The sequence below is a fragment of the Solanum verrucosum genome, unplaced genomic scaffold, assembly GCF_900185275.1.
Source record: "Solanum verrucosum unplaced genomic scaffold, falcon-dt-bn FXZP01000172.1, whole genome shotgun sequence".
NCBI lineage: Eukaryota > Viridiplantae > Streptophyta > Magnoliopsida > Solanales > Solanaceae > Solanum > Solanum verrucosum.
Genome location: NW_026020299.1, coordinates 73,235 through 89,257, shown reverse-complemented (window position 1 = coordinate 89,257; position 16,023 = coordinate 73,235). Strand labels below are relative to the sequence as shown.

Sequence of the window (16,023 nt, the reverse complement as noted above, 5' to 3'; positions counted from 1 at the left end):
ATTTTGTGAATGAAATGGAATTGGGTTCATCGGATAAAGAGAAAAGGGTAAACAAATTAAGACTAATTAAATGGTTTAAGTATTGTATGTTGCCTCCGTTAAACTTTAGGGCATTTTTGGCCCATTTCATTAACAGTAAGGGCATAAATGGACCAAAATATGAACAAAGGACATTTTTAATCATTTCATGTAGTACAAGTGCATTTTTGACCCTTTTCCCTAATAGAATAGTAATAACAATAATAATAATATTAATCTTAATTATTAAATTAATTTTAAAATCCAAAAATAAAAATAACAAATATAAAATGAAAAAAAATATGAAAAACACGTAATACTATTTTTTTAAATAAAAAATATGACTATTTTTTAAATTTGAATTTAAAGTGGTGCCCTACCCATTATCTAGATTTTGTATATATACATAAATAAATTCAACTAAGAAAAGTAATGGATCTATTCTTCTTCAAATGTGTGATGTTATTTGTTGAATTATTTCAAGTATTCTTTTCATTTTTTTCTTTGGGGGTGAATAGGTAAATTATTTGATGTCAGGAGAAGAAAAATCGAATATATTTGTAAAGAAAAAAGTGAAAGTACTAGAAGAAGAACAACAGTATTTATCAAAGAGAAAATCCTCTACACATGATAATACTTTTAAATATATCATGTTTTGAGGTGATATTTTGGTTCATTTCGTTCAATTTGATTTCTTTCTATCATATTTTGAACTTGAGTTTTTTAGATTGAATGAGCTTTCTATTCTTTTTTATTTATATTTGTAATCTTTGATGATTCTTAATTTTATTATTTTTTGTTGATTTCTTATTCAATAATTTATACTAACAATGTTTTTTTCTATTGAAGAATATATCATGTGTATTCATCATGCATCGTACATCGACTTGTAAAATGTGAAAAATAAAAGCTCCTTTAGAGGTTGTGGTCTTGTGGATATCAAGTGTTGAATGCGTATGTTAGGCGCAAAAGTTTTGTAGCTTTTCTTCTACTACTAGATGGGCACAACCCATGTTGTGCACGGGCCCAACATGTTAGGTGTAATGTCAAATGTACTTTTAAATTTGTATAAAATAGAGAAATTTCATACATTTGGAGGCTAATTACATCCTATACTGAAAGTTTTTCCAATTATAAAAATTTTGAATTTTTCATTGTCCTAGGATACATTTTTTGGTTGTCCAATACATTGCAAATGATACATTACTTAAGATTTTATTGTGCGGAACTCGGATATATTCCTCTGTTGTTGAATACATTGGTCTCTACTTTGTTATAGTGTCAGATACATTCCTCTGTTGTCAGATACATTGGTCTCTATTGGTTATGTTGCGTCGGATACATTCCTCTGTTGTAGGATACATTGGTCTCTACTCTGTAGTTGCATCAGATACATTCCTCTATTGTCGGATACATAACTATGAACATGATTCATAGTGGGAGGAATGTATCCGAGAGAGGATTTTTGAATTTTTTTTAAATGATAGGGAAATTTAGAGATTATGATATTTTAAGTTGTATATTTATATATTTTTTCCTTAAAATTTTGTGGCACTAAACTAAAGATATGTAAAATATACTAAATACTCTTTAATTTTATTATCTTAAATATAATACGTGAAAAGATAGAATAAAATAAACTAACCAACAAATTCAAAATGGATGGAGCAGTAAAGATGGATATTGATTGAATAACTATAATCCACCTTTCTTCTCTACATAGGTATAGCATAATTTTTTGGGAAAAATAAGTAAATACCCCATAAAAACAAAATAATTACAAATATATACCCCTTTACATTTATACCCCATTAAATAATTACACTATATACCTCATTTACTAATTTCGCTTAACTGATACTAAATCAGTATCATATATACTGTATTGGTATCATTAAGGCTGATAATTTTGTTGAATTGATACTAAATCAGTATATATATACTGTATTGGTATCATTAATGTTTGTTGTTAAGAAATTACTCATTAGTCAATGATACTATAAGAGTATATATATATATATATATATATATATATATATTAGGGTATATATAAGCTTTTTTGTTAAAAAATTACTCATTAATCAATGATACTATAAGAGTATAAGAGTATATATATACTCTTATAGTATCATTGACTAATGAGTAATTTCTTAACAACAAAACTTAATGATACCACAACAATATACATATATACTTGTATAGTATCATTGACTAATAAGTAATTTCTGAACAAGAAACCTTAATGATATCAATACAATATATATATATATATATATATATATTGATTTAGTATCAGTTAAGCAAAAATTATCAACCTTAATGATACCAATACAATATATGATACCGATTTAGTATCATTTAAGCAAAAATTATCACCCTTAATAAATGGGGGTATGGATTGTAATTATTTATGAGAGAATGAGTATTTCAAGAATTACTTTGAATTTGAGTATGAACTTGGAATTATTTTAGATTTTATGGCCCATTTATGTAGTTTTCCCTTTATTTCCTTACAATATGTGCAGAAAAACACAAAGATTTAGTTACTGCATTTTTTTCCAGCTGTCGCTTTACTAAAAAATGTTTGTTTTGACATATAAATGAAAAATAGTATGATTTACATACAAGCAAAATAAGATGCCGTGAATAGTAGGAACAAATTCTCAAGAGGTAATAAAATAGTGAAAAATAAATATTAGACAACATAGTACAAATTCTGAAGAGTGAAAAATAATTATTAGACAAATATAGTACTCCTTACATGACATTCCCTCCGTTCCCAATTTAGATGGAATTCTTGAAATTTTGAGAGTGTTATTATTTTATTTATTTATTTATTTGAAGAATAATTTTAGTTAATCAATTTTCTTTTGGTAGCATTTTCATGTATTTTAAATATTTTAAGTTGTTTATTATTATAATTTAATATAATTTTTAAATATATAAATTTTATTTAAAAAATTTTAAAGTTATATATTCAAATTCAATAGAAGATCGAAATTTCAAAATTCCAACCTATTATCACATGACACAAATTACACTGATGTGCTTCATCTTTCCAATGCCCAAATGGCAATAACTATTAATACATGCATCCATTTTTAATTGTCATAGTTTTCTTTTTTAGAGTCAAATTATAAAAATTTTGACTATCATTTTTATGATGTATTTTTTCATCATATTGTTATGCAAAAAAAATGCAATTTATAGTACTTTTTGTATAGTTTTTGAAGATCCAATTTTTTTTGTTTAAAATATTGAATTAATGTAATCTAATTTAACTTTGAAAATTAGTCAAATTTTGACTTTCGAAAAACGTAACATGACAAATAAAAGTGAATGGAGGGAGTAAAAAAAACAAAGGATATTAGTGGTAAGAGTATTTCAAGAAGTACGAAAAAACACAAGGAGGACATAGAAAACGATGAACTGTTAAACTGATGAAATGGAAACAATTGAACGTCAAGAAAATCTAGAGTTTGAGGTGAGCATCATAATATGACACGTATACAATTGCACATGTAGATTTTAACAAAAAAAAGGATACGTATGCACTTTAGCAATAGTCAGTTATCATTTAGCTAATAAGATAATAGAATTCGTATTATTTGCCACATCTCTAATATACAAATTTTATAACTTTTGGTACAATTCATAATGCAGTGACTTCCGTTTCTAAATAAGAGTAATATAGTTGTTGTTACCTATTGTTAATAAACTACAATACTTTGTGTTGTATCACAAAATTTGAGTAGTGTATGAAGTTTCGATTATATTCTAGGATTGTAATTTTGAGATTATAGTAAAGTCAATGATGTGTATTCTCATATCCTCCATTTGTTCAATGCGTGTTGATGATTGTAACAAGTACTATTGAGAACTAATTAAATTGCTTACAAACCGACTTGAACCCCACATTATCCTCCTTATTAGATATAGATAGTCTCATGATTTGGATATAAACTTTAATCTTATTTAGCTAATACCCAAAGCTAAAGTTTAATAAAATTGCCTTCACTACATAAATGTTGTCATAAAATCACTTTAGTGGACTAATAAATGCTCTATCGCCTTTACATTATCCCATATCGGATATTCAAAAAGAAAAATAGTCCTTTAAAAGTAAAAGGAGAAGATTTGTATAAAGTGGGTGGAGCTGAGAATTGCACACGATTTAAGTCCGAATCCTAAACCGCTTCTGTAATCAGTAGATTTGTATGAAGAGGTGGTTTGCCCGGTGTTTTCCCCTAAGTTGTGCCAAACAAAAGAAACACCAATGTGTGTCAGTTCTTGGAGTTGAATTTCTCCAGGCAGGTTAGAAGGTAGGTCCATGGACATGTCTGATGCTCACTTTGTTCCTCGCTTGCCAGCACCCCCACTTTTTGATTTTTTTTTTCTTTTTTTCGATATTACTCAATTCATATCCAAATACATATTCTTCGTTGCTACTTATATGTCATCGTAATTAAATTAATGAACGAACATGTATGTATTATTATATAGTTTTTCTATGTTGGCCAAATTCATGCTTTCAAGGTTAATACTCCCTCCATCCATATTTAAATGTCATGTTACGTTTTTCGAAAGTAAATTTTTTGACTAATTTATAAAGTTAAATAAGATTATATTAGTTTGATATTAATTTTAAGCAAAAAATTTAGATATTCAAAAACTAAATGAAAAGTATTAGAAATTGCAATTTTTTTGCATATCAATATATGATGAAAAAATACATCGTAAAATATTAGTCAAAGTTATATAGTTTGACTCTAAAAAAGGAAAACTTGACAATTAAAAGTGGACGGAAGAGTAACTCTCAAGGGTAAAATAAAAAGAATAATATTATTTATGTATTAATTTTGTAAAATGACAAACATTAAAAAACATTTTTTTTTATTAAGAATGACATGTTAATAGAAACGGAGGCGACGACATATAAATGGAAATAATACTTAATTAATAGTGTCCCACTTTGACTTTTTTTCTTCTGTATTACTCTATTCATATCCAAATACATACTTAATTACCAATAGTGTAAAATAATGACATTTTTTAAATATTTACACGACACTCATTTATTTATCAGTTAAATATTTATAATAAATCAATACAATTTATCATGAAGAAACACTAAAACAATTTAAAATGACTTTAATAACAATTAATTAACGATAATAGCTTAATTACCATTAATTTTTAGAGGCAATTTTTTATAAATGTCTCTAAAACCTATAACGACATTGAATTTAATTACAATGAACTAATGCCGATAAGGCATTAGCACTCTTTGTTAATACTCACACCTATTGTCACTAATTAAAAACTATTTTTATTGTAATGAAATATGATTTATTGAAGTAAAATATATATTAATTAATCATATGATTCAGTAAAAGAAAAACTCAAATACCATAAAAGTATGTATATAAATTCAACATGAAGATTTCATTTTCAATTGGATGAAGAAAGAGAAGTAATTGTGATGTTACGCGGTAATATCTACAAAAGGCTAAGTCATAATAATTTTTATATGGTTATTACATGCAAAATTACACTTACATTATCAATGTAATTTGGTTTTGAGTTAATGGTAAAAATATATATTTAAATTCTAATTTATTTATTTTTGTAAGGTTCATACTTAATTATTTATTGTTCTATTACCTATCTAAAGTACTATCATTTTTTACGAGTTTCATACCTTAACTTTCACTTCCTTTGTATTAAAACTTATATTTTGATGCTCAATTGACCTACCCACCCTGTTGTCGATTTTGAGAACAAATATTTGATCAACTCAATATTAAGGTTTGTTTTAATACAAAGAGAGTAATAGTTGAGGTATGTAAAAAGAACAATGGATAGTTAAAGTTTGAAATTTGTGAAAAAGGTGATAGTTTTGACATGTTATTCTTTATCTAAGTATTGTTTGTTCTCAATTTATGTGATATAGTTCAAATATCAAAATTTGAACAATTGAATTCAGACATAAAATATTAAAATTTTTAAACTAAAATCTACATATGTGTAAATTACGTAGAAAGTATTACTAATACCATAACTTACTTGACGATTCAATTTTTTTTAAAAAAACATATAAATAAAGGAAAACTTGAAAACTTTTTTAAATCTTAAAATTCAAAAAGTATCACCTAAGAAAGAAAATAAATATTTTACACATGGTCAATACGTAGTGTCTTTTTCCATCCTTCTAATATATCTTCTCAATTAATATTTTCTCATTCCAAAACAAATTAAGTATACTACAAAAAAATGCCTTTAATACCTCTATTTAACGGTCGCAAAAACCATGCACGTCGTGTACAAAATTCTCCTCCAGCAACAATATTTACTCCTCAATCCCAGAAAAATCATGATTGTTATGATTCTTACGATCCAACAACAACAATAATAAATCAATTTAAAACAAATCGAGGTGATGAGCAAGATCATTATAATTATCCACCACCACCAACAAATCAAGATCCACACAATCTTGTTAATCAACTAGCAACAACAAAAATCACACATCAATTCCAAACAAGTCGAGGTCAGAAAGATCCTTACGATCCCTCTCATAAATTTTATCTCGAAACCCCTCGATCTCTCATAGCACCAGCACTATCATTCCCACATGTTACTGTTAGAATATGTACATCAGAAGCATTATTCAGAATCACAAACTTACATAATAGCATAATAATGTAAACTATATAAATTGTGAAACTCTAACCTTTTGTAGCTTTCACACAACTCGTTCAGGGACTGAGACTCCAGGGTTGCAGCCTTCTACTAATTCCTGACAATCTCTCTCAATCAAGTCTTGTGTGGGCAAGAAAATTTTTAGAAAAAGGATGATCTTTCCTTAAGAACCACCACCCCTATTTTATACTTTTCTAGATAAGGAAAAAGTTTGAAAGATGAAACGTTTCTAGTCATAATTAATAGCTATTAATAGTCATTAAATACTTTTAGGTGTATTTGGACACTGTGAATTGTTTCCAACAACCATGATCAATAGTCATCAACAACCAGTAAATGTCATTAAGTGTATTTTGACACTGTTAAGAGTGTTTAACAACCATGATCAATAGTTATCAACAACCACTAAATATCATTAAGTGTATTTAGAAAGTCATTAAACACCAAGGGTGATCAACAACCATTAAACACCATCAATAGCCACTAATAACCTTTGAACACTATTATATGCTTCTTTCATCTTCTAAGGAAAAAAGGAATTGCAATATTTTCTTCTTTTAAGAAAATAAAAAGTTTTTTGCTCTTTTAAACTAATAAAGGTAAAAAACGATGTATTCCTAAACTAAAAAAATACTAACAATCCTTTTCTTTTCCGAACTCGATCAATTAATCAAGCATAGTAGGGACCGCAAATTTATTAGCAGAGGCTTCAAATTATACTATTTAATTCGTAAAATGCATGAATTAACCATATCATAATAAATCACAGATTGTACCACTAAAAATTTGTAACTGCACTCCTTTATTTAGTTTCAAATTTTTTCCATTACAACTTATTTAACTCCCCAAGTTAGAATTACCGACACAATCAATTAAATCAAACTTCTGAAAAATTTAATCCATTGATTAATTTAATCCTTTATCTTTATGCTTAAATTAATTCACGTGACGGGTATACATATATAATTCACCTGTAGAGTTTTCACGTGACTACTTATAAGCAACCATAAAGGGGTGTCTTCTTTCTCATATTCGAGATATGGTTCTATCAACGAATTATTATTTCACGAATGTAACTTTTTATCATCCAATCCATTAGGAATATTTTGACTCATCATAGAGTCACACCTTTTAATAGATTAAAACAATAAAGCAAACTACACAGATCATAATAACTACATAAAGATTAAGAGTATAAGCTCATGTAATGGACTAGAGATATTATTTATTGAAATTCAGAACCTAAATACATATCTCAATTTGGTCCGTTCAATACATGCAAAATGTACTAACACAAGAAGTTGGAATTTTACCATTCCCATAATTAAGATTGAATTATATTTAATCTTGTGTTACAATCATCAATATGTTTGTCCAACTTCATCTTCGATTGTGAACATTTAATTTATAACTTATAAGAACCGATAATTTTAATCCTCCGCGTATGAGTTAAAACAACTCCATACCCAAAAATCGTCTATTATATAAGTAATTGACACACGTATAAACGCAGTGATCTATTCAAACAAAGACTTTATTGTAATAATTAACATAAAACGTGAAGTCTTTGTAAAGGAATAAAATCAATACTATAACTCAACCATATGGTTAATAGTATATCCCAACAATATCCCACTTAGACTCATAACCATGCATGTACAAATTTAACACCCATTTCATCCACATGCTTATCAAAAGACTTCTGAGGTAAGCCTTTGGAAAATGGATCCGCCAAATTGTTTTTTGATTCAATCTTCAAAACTCTTACATCACCCCTTTGAGTTATATCACGAATCAAGTGATCTTTTCTCTCAATGTGCTTACTCCTTTTATGGCTTTGTGGTTCTTTTGAGTTGGCAACTGCACCACTATTATCACAATAAAGTGTAATTGGTGCTTCAATAGAAGGAACCACTCCAAGCTCTTTTAGAAAATTTTTGAGCCAACTACATATTCAGCTTCTATGGTGGAATCAACAACACACGATTGCTTTATGCTCCTCCAAACTATGGCTCCACCTCCTAGAGTAAATACATATCCTGAGGTCAATATTTTAGAATCTCTATCTGACTGGAAATCTGAATTTGTATATCCAATAGGTACGAGATTGTCAGGGTGGAAAACAAGCATATAATTCCTAGTCTTTTTAAGGTACTTGATGATATGCTTGACTGCAGTCCAATGTTATTGCTCAGGGTTAGACTGAAATCTGCTAACCATGCCTACATCAAAGCAGATATCCGGTCTAGTGCAAAACATAGCATACATAAGACTACTTACAACAAAAGCGTAAGGGACTGCCTTCATCCTTTCTATCTCGTCGGTCATTTTGGGCGACTGATCCTTTGATAAAGTAATTCCATGTCTAAAAGGAAGAAACCCCTTTTTGAAATTTTGCATGCTAAACCTCGCAAGAATAATATCAATATAAAGTGCTTAAGACAAACCTAATATTCTTTGTTTGCGATCTCGCAAAAGCTTAATCCCAAGGATATGGTCTGCTCCTCCCAAGTCTTTCATATCAAAACGCGAAGACAACCACTCCTTTACAGAATTCAACATGCTCACATTATTTCCTACGAGCAAGATGTCATCTACGTACAAAATCAAAAATGTTACTCTGTCTCCCACCCATTTCTTATAGATGCATGATTCATTTTCAAACTAATCAAAATCAAAGGTTTTAATCGAATTGTCAAAACAAATGTTCCATGCCCGAGATGCCTTTTTTCAATCCATAAATGGATCTCTTAAGTTTACAAACCATGTGTTCATTGCTATTTACCATGAAACCTTCTGGTTGTGCCATATAAATGCACTCATCAAGACTTTCGTTTAAGAAAGTTGTCTTGACATCCATTTGCCAAATCTCATAATTATAATGAGCAGCAATGGATAAGAGAATCCTAATGGATTTAGCGGCTACCGGCGAAAAAGTTTCCTCAAAATCAATTCCTTCTTTTTGAGTAAACCATTTCTCAACAAGCCGAGACTTAAAAGTTTTCACTTTTCCACCCACGCCTCTCTTTTTCTTGTAGATCCATTTACAACTAATAAGTTTAACACCTATTGGTGGTTCCACAAGATCCCGGACTTGGTTTGAGTACATAGATTCCATTTCAGATTTCATAGCAACAACCCATATTTCAGCATCTTTATCATGTAGTGCTTCAGTGTAATTTAATGATTTTGTATTAGTCTCTTCAGGGATTCTATTGTATGGTTCTCCCAAGAGCGGAAACTGTTGTGATTTTCTAATAACTCTCCCACTACGACGACTAGAAACTATAGGATTTGCTACATCTTGAACTAAATTATGAACATTCTTAACTACTTCCTCCACAATTTCAGGTTGCGCGACATTACTCCCACTACTTTGTGGTAGCGAGATGTCTTGAGTCTGCTTTTGAGCAACCTCTAGAGCATCCTCTTGAGCAACCTCTTTTCGATCGACATTCCTCCTACTACGTGGATATACTGGTATGTCAACAATTATTTTAGGTAGTTGTGTTGATGTTTCATTTGTAGTTATTCCTTTGCTTAGTTCCTGTAACACAACTTTACTTCTAGGAACATGGTTAATTAAATAGTCATGTTCTAGAAGCTTGGCATTTGTTGAAACAATTACCTTTTGTTCCTTAGGACAATGAAATAAATCTCCTTTAGTTCCTTTTGGATATCCAATGAAAATGCACACTTCTGTCCTTGATTCCAATTCATTTGTTTTCCCTTTTAATACATGTGTTGGATATCCCCAAACTCGAATATGCCGTAGACTAGGCTTGCGCCCATTCCACAATTCGGATGGGATTAAGGGAATAGGTTTGGAAGGAACCAAATTCAGAATGTAATTTGTAGTTTCTAAGGCATATCCCCAAAAGCTAAAAGACAAATCTGAATAAATTAACATTGATCTAACCATTTCCAAAAGAGTTCTATTTCTTCGTTCTGCAATATTGAGATGTAATGCCCGATTCTAATAAGTACTTAATGAATTCCGCAGAAAGGTATTCACCACTACGATCTGATCATAATGTTTGGATATGTTTACTATGTCACTTTTCTGTTTCTATCTTGAATTCTTTGAACTTCTCAAAGCATTCAGATTCATGGCACAACAAATAAATGTATCCATATTTTGAGTAGTCATCTGTGAAAGTCACAAAATACTCAAAACCCCCTCTTGCTCGTATATTCATAGGACCGCACAAATCAAAATGAATTAATTCGAACTTATTAGTGGCTCTATTTCTTTTGGAAGGGAAATGTCTCTTTGTCATTTTACCTTCTAAACAAGATTCACAGGTTGGTAGTACCTCCACTTTCAATAAACTCAGAGGTCCATTAGAAATCAACCTTGAAATCCTATTTATATTGATATGACATAGACGTAAGTGCCATAACTAAGTTTGACTCAATTCATAAATACGTTTTCTTTTATGTGAAATATCAATATTATTTAATTCATTATTGTATAGCATGTCATGAGAGACTTCAAATACAAAGAGATGATGTATTTTACGAGCACTATGGATGAATTTCTTATCATACTTAATAACAACACAATTATTTGCAAATAAAACTTTATAACCAACATCCATTATTTTGAAACTAAAAGCAAATTCCTTCTTATCGAAGGTACATAAAGAACATCTTTTAAAAATAGAATTCTGAAACTGCTAAAAGAAAAAGAGATATTTTCTATTGCTAGGACTGTTGTTGGTTCCCCATTCGCCTGAAAAACACAAACTTCATTCTCACTTAGCCACCGTGTTTCCTGAAACCCTGCAAAGAAATGCAAATATGGTCAGTGCCTCCGGAATCTACAACCCATAATTGGGTAGAAACAACCGCTAAACAACTTTCAACGACATTTAAACAAGAATTACCTTTGTTTTTCATTTTGGCTTGATTGTCAGGGCATTGCCTCTTGTGATGACCAGGTTGCTTGCAGTGGTAGCACTTGCCCTTAGGATTAGCCATACCACCTGTAGCACCTCCGGGTGCCACAACCTTGCACGACTTCTTCTTCTGAGCTTTAGCCGGCTTAGACGAAGAAACGACAGGTTTGCCCACCATGTATGCCACAGAGGGAGGAGTTTGCTGCTTGATAATGGATTCTACCACTGTCAGTTCATTCACCAATTTTGAAAGAAGCAAATCCATCTTGTTCATATTATAATTCAAGCGAAACTATTGAAAACTGTCCGGTAGAGTCTGTAGGATCATCTCCACTTGAGATCCTTATCAATAACAACGCCAAGTATCTTTAGCTCATTCAGATAACTCATCATGTTCAACACATGATCATTGACAGGTGATCCTTCAACCATTTTGGTGGTCAAGATAGCCTTCATGGCAGTCTGCTTGGTAGCACGATTCTGCTCTTCGAACATCTCTTTGAGAGATTCAAGCATATCGTAAGCAGATGTCATAGACCGATATTGATGTTGTAAGATATTCGATATTGAGGCATGAATGTAGCACCTTGCCATCTCATCATCCTTGACCCATTTCTCATAGGCCTTAATCTTCTCATCAGTAGCATCTGCTGGTTTAATGGGGCATTCTTCAACCAACACATATTTGAAACCCTCGAATGTTAGAACAATGTAAGGTTTTGTTTCCAATCCACATAGTTATGACCTTCCAGTTTGTTTTGGTTCAAGATAGAGGATAGAGGATTGAAGTGAGACATAGTTAATCTGAGAGATATTTAAAACAGATCATTAGTAATATATCTTTTATATTTAAAATAAAAAAAACAAGACACATATAATCATGCTAATGAACAATTATAATCGATAGAGAAACTTAACTATTCAAGCAAATATATGAGCAAGTTCATATATATAGTACCACTTAAAGAAGACAAGTCCAACTCAATTAGAGAGTAATTTGTGAAGTTTTAGTCAGGTATATATATATATTGTCTTTTGTTCATTGATTCATCATGCAACTTAGTTGGAAAGTTAAAAACAAGTCACCAAATCAAAAGGCAAACATAGCAGTATCAAAATATACAAGTTTATCAAATGGAGAAGAGGACCTATGTCAACACATAAACTCATATACTAATTGTTAAAATCATTATTTTAGAAGTAGGGATGAACCCTTACAACTCTGGAGTACAAAAACATTTTTTTTTTCAAACAACAAAAAATTGTTCATCAAAAGAACAACATGATATATACAGATTTAACCAAATATATATCAAAATCATGGACTCTTATTACATTATCAGTTATATGTAAGAAGACTCGTGATGCCAATTGTTAGAATATGTATAGCGGAAGCATTATTCAGAATAACAAACTTACATAATAGCATAATAATGTAAACTATTTAAATTGCGAAACTCTAACCTATTGTAGCTTTCACACAACTCGTTCAGGGACTGGGACTCCAGGGTTGCAGTCTTCTACTAATTCCTGACTAACTCTCTCAATCAAATCTTGTGTGGGCAAGAAAATTTTTAGAAAAAGGATGATCTTTCCTTAAGAACCACCACCCCTATTTTATACTTTTCTAGATAAGGAAAAAGTTTGAAAGATGAAACGTTTCTAGTCATAATTAATAGCTATTAATAGTCATTAAATACCTTTAGGTGTATTTGGACACTGTGAAGTGTATCCAACAACCATGATCAATAGTCATCAACAACCATTAAATACCGTTAAGTGTATTTTGACACTGTTAAGAGTATCTAACAACCATGATCTATAGTTATCAACAACCACTAAATATCATTAAGTGTATTTGGAAAGTCATTAAACACCAAGGGTAATCAACAACTATTAAACACCATCAATAGCCACTAATAACCATTGAACACTATTATTTGCTTCTTTCTTCTTCTAAGGAAACAAAGAATCACAATATTTTCTTCTTTCTTCTTTTAAGAAAATAAAAAGTTTTTTTTCTCTTTTAAACTAATAAAAGTAAAAAATGATTTATTCCTAAACTGAAAAAATATTAACAGTCTTTTTCTTTTCCAAACTCGATCAATTAATCAGGCATAGTAAGGACCACAAATTTATTAGCAGAGGCTTCCAATTATAATATTTAATTCGTAAAAAGTATGAATTAACCATATAATAATAAATCACAGATTGACCACTGAAAATCTGTAACTGCACTCCTCTATTTAATTTCAAATTTTTCCGTTACAACTTATTTAACTCCCCATGTTAGAATTATTGACACCAATCAATTAAATCAAACATTTGAAAAATTTAATCCATTGATTAATTAACCCTTTATCTTTATGCTTAAATTAATTCACGTGACGGATATACATATATAATCCACCTGCAAGGTTTTCACGTGACTACTTATAAGCAACCATAAAAAGGTGTCTTCTTTATCATATTCGATATATGGTTCTATCAACTAATTATTATTTCACGAATGTAATTTGTTATTATTCAATCCATTAGGAATATTTTGACTCATCATAGAGTCTCACCTTTTAATAGATTAAAATAATAAAGCAAACTACACAAATCATAATAACTACATCAAGATTAAGAGTATAAGCTCATGTAATGGACTAGATATATTATTTATTGAAATTCAGAACCTAAATACATATCTCAATTTGGTCCGTTCAATACATGCAAAATGTACTAACACAAGAAGTTGAAATTTTACCATTCCCATAATTAAGATTGAATTATATTTAATCTTGTGTTATAATCATCAAGATGTTTGTCCAACTTCATATTTGATTGTGAACATTTAATTTATAACTTATAAGAACCTATAATTTTAATCTTCCGCGTATGAGTTAAACTACTCCATACCCAAAAATCGTCTACTATATAAGTAATGAACACACATATAAACACAATGATCTATTCAAACAAAGACTTTATTGTAATAATTAACATAAAACGTAATGTCTTTATAAAGGATTAAAATCAATACTATAACTCAACAATATGGTTAATAGTATATCCCAACATTTACCCCATTTCTAGCTTAGTTTGAGTATAATATAACCCAGAGGCATATGTTTTTTGAGCTAATTTGCATGGTTATAAGAAAGAAGAAGTGAAGGTACAAGTAGAAGATGATAGAGTCTTAAAGATCAGTGGGGAGAGAATTATAGTAGAAAAAAAATATGACAATTTGCACCATTTTCAGAAAAAATTTGGCAAGTTTTCAACTGTTTTTAATTTGCCTGAGGATGCTAGGGGTTGATAAAGTGATTTCAACAATGGAGAATGAAGTGCTTATTGTCACAATTCCTAAGAAGGGAGCGGTCAAGAAATCACGCGTTAGAACAGTTTGAATATTTTAATATAGATATATTTATATTTCATGTCAAAAATGTTATAGTTGAATCGTTGAATAGAGGGTACATTACAAAAAAAAACCTTAAATTGTTGGGGTTTTATTACGGAGGTTAATATAACCCCCGTAAATTGCATCAAATTACGGAGGTTAAAGCAACACTGCAATTTCTAAGCAATTTGTGGGGGTCATTAACTGTGGTAACCCTCAAATTAAAATTCCATTATTTATAATATTAAGGCAGAGGTCTTCTCTCCAATTTCCCTAATTAACATTTTAGGGTTCCTGGATAGCGATTGTTGGAGAAGAAACAATGACGTCAGTGTTAATTGGAGCCACCAGCCTGGAAGTCCGATACATCGTCAACTCCATCGACGATGACATCAATATGTATTGAGCGTGTCACGACCCAATTTCATAAGTCGTGATGGCACCTATATTCCGCGCCGTTAGTTAAGCCAACCCAATTATTTTACCAATTTAATTAAGTAATGATGTAAAAAGGTAAACAAAAAGTAGAATATCTCCAACACCAAATCCTATAAATACGTAATGCGGAAAGCTAAAATACCACCCAAGAATTGATGTCATAAGTACAAGAGCTTCTAAAATACGGCGCAATCTGAAACTAAATGACAAGCCTAAATATAAGAGATATCCTGTCTGAATGCAAAAACAACATAATAAATAAAAGATAGAGGGAGGTGTAGGCCACAGAACAACCAAACAACTCACCACAACTCCAAGATACTCCAAGCTCAAACTCAAAAGGCTCCACGAGTTGTGCTCGTATTCGGAATCAAATCTGCACCACAAAGAGTGCAACAAGTGCAGTATGAGTACGAAACCACGTGTATCCAGTATATCTCATAGACCGACAACGAATAAGTAGTGACATAAGTTTATATAAGAAAATCAGTCCTTTACTTATACAAGTCAATATTATACTTACCAATCAAGTTTCATCAAATAAGGATAATCAAACTTGACGTAATGTACCACCAA

General features: G+C 30.3%; 1 pseudogene; it reads left to right on the top strand.

The window, feature by feature from the left end:
* Positions 1–6,291: 6,291 nt before the first annotated feature.
* LOC125834814 (18.1 kDa class I heat shock protein-like) lies at positions 6,292–15,025 on the top strand (annotated as a pseudogene).
* Positions 15,026–16,023: the final 998 nt, after the last annotated feature.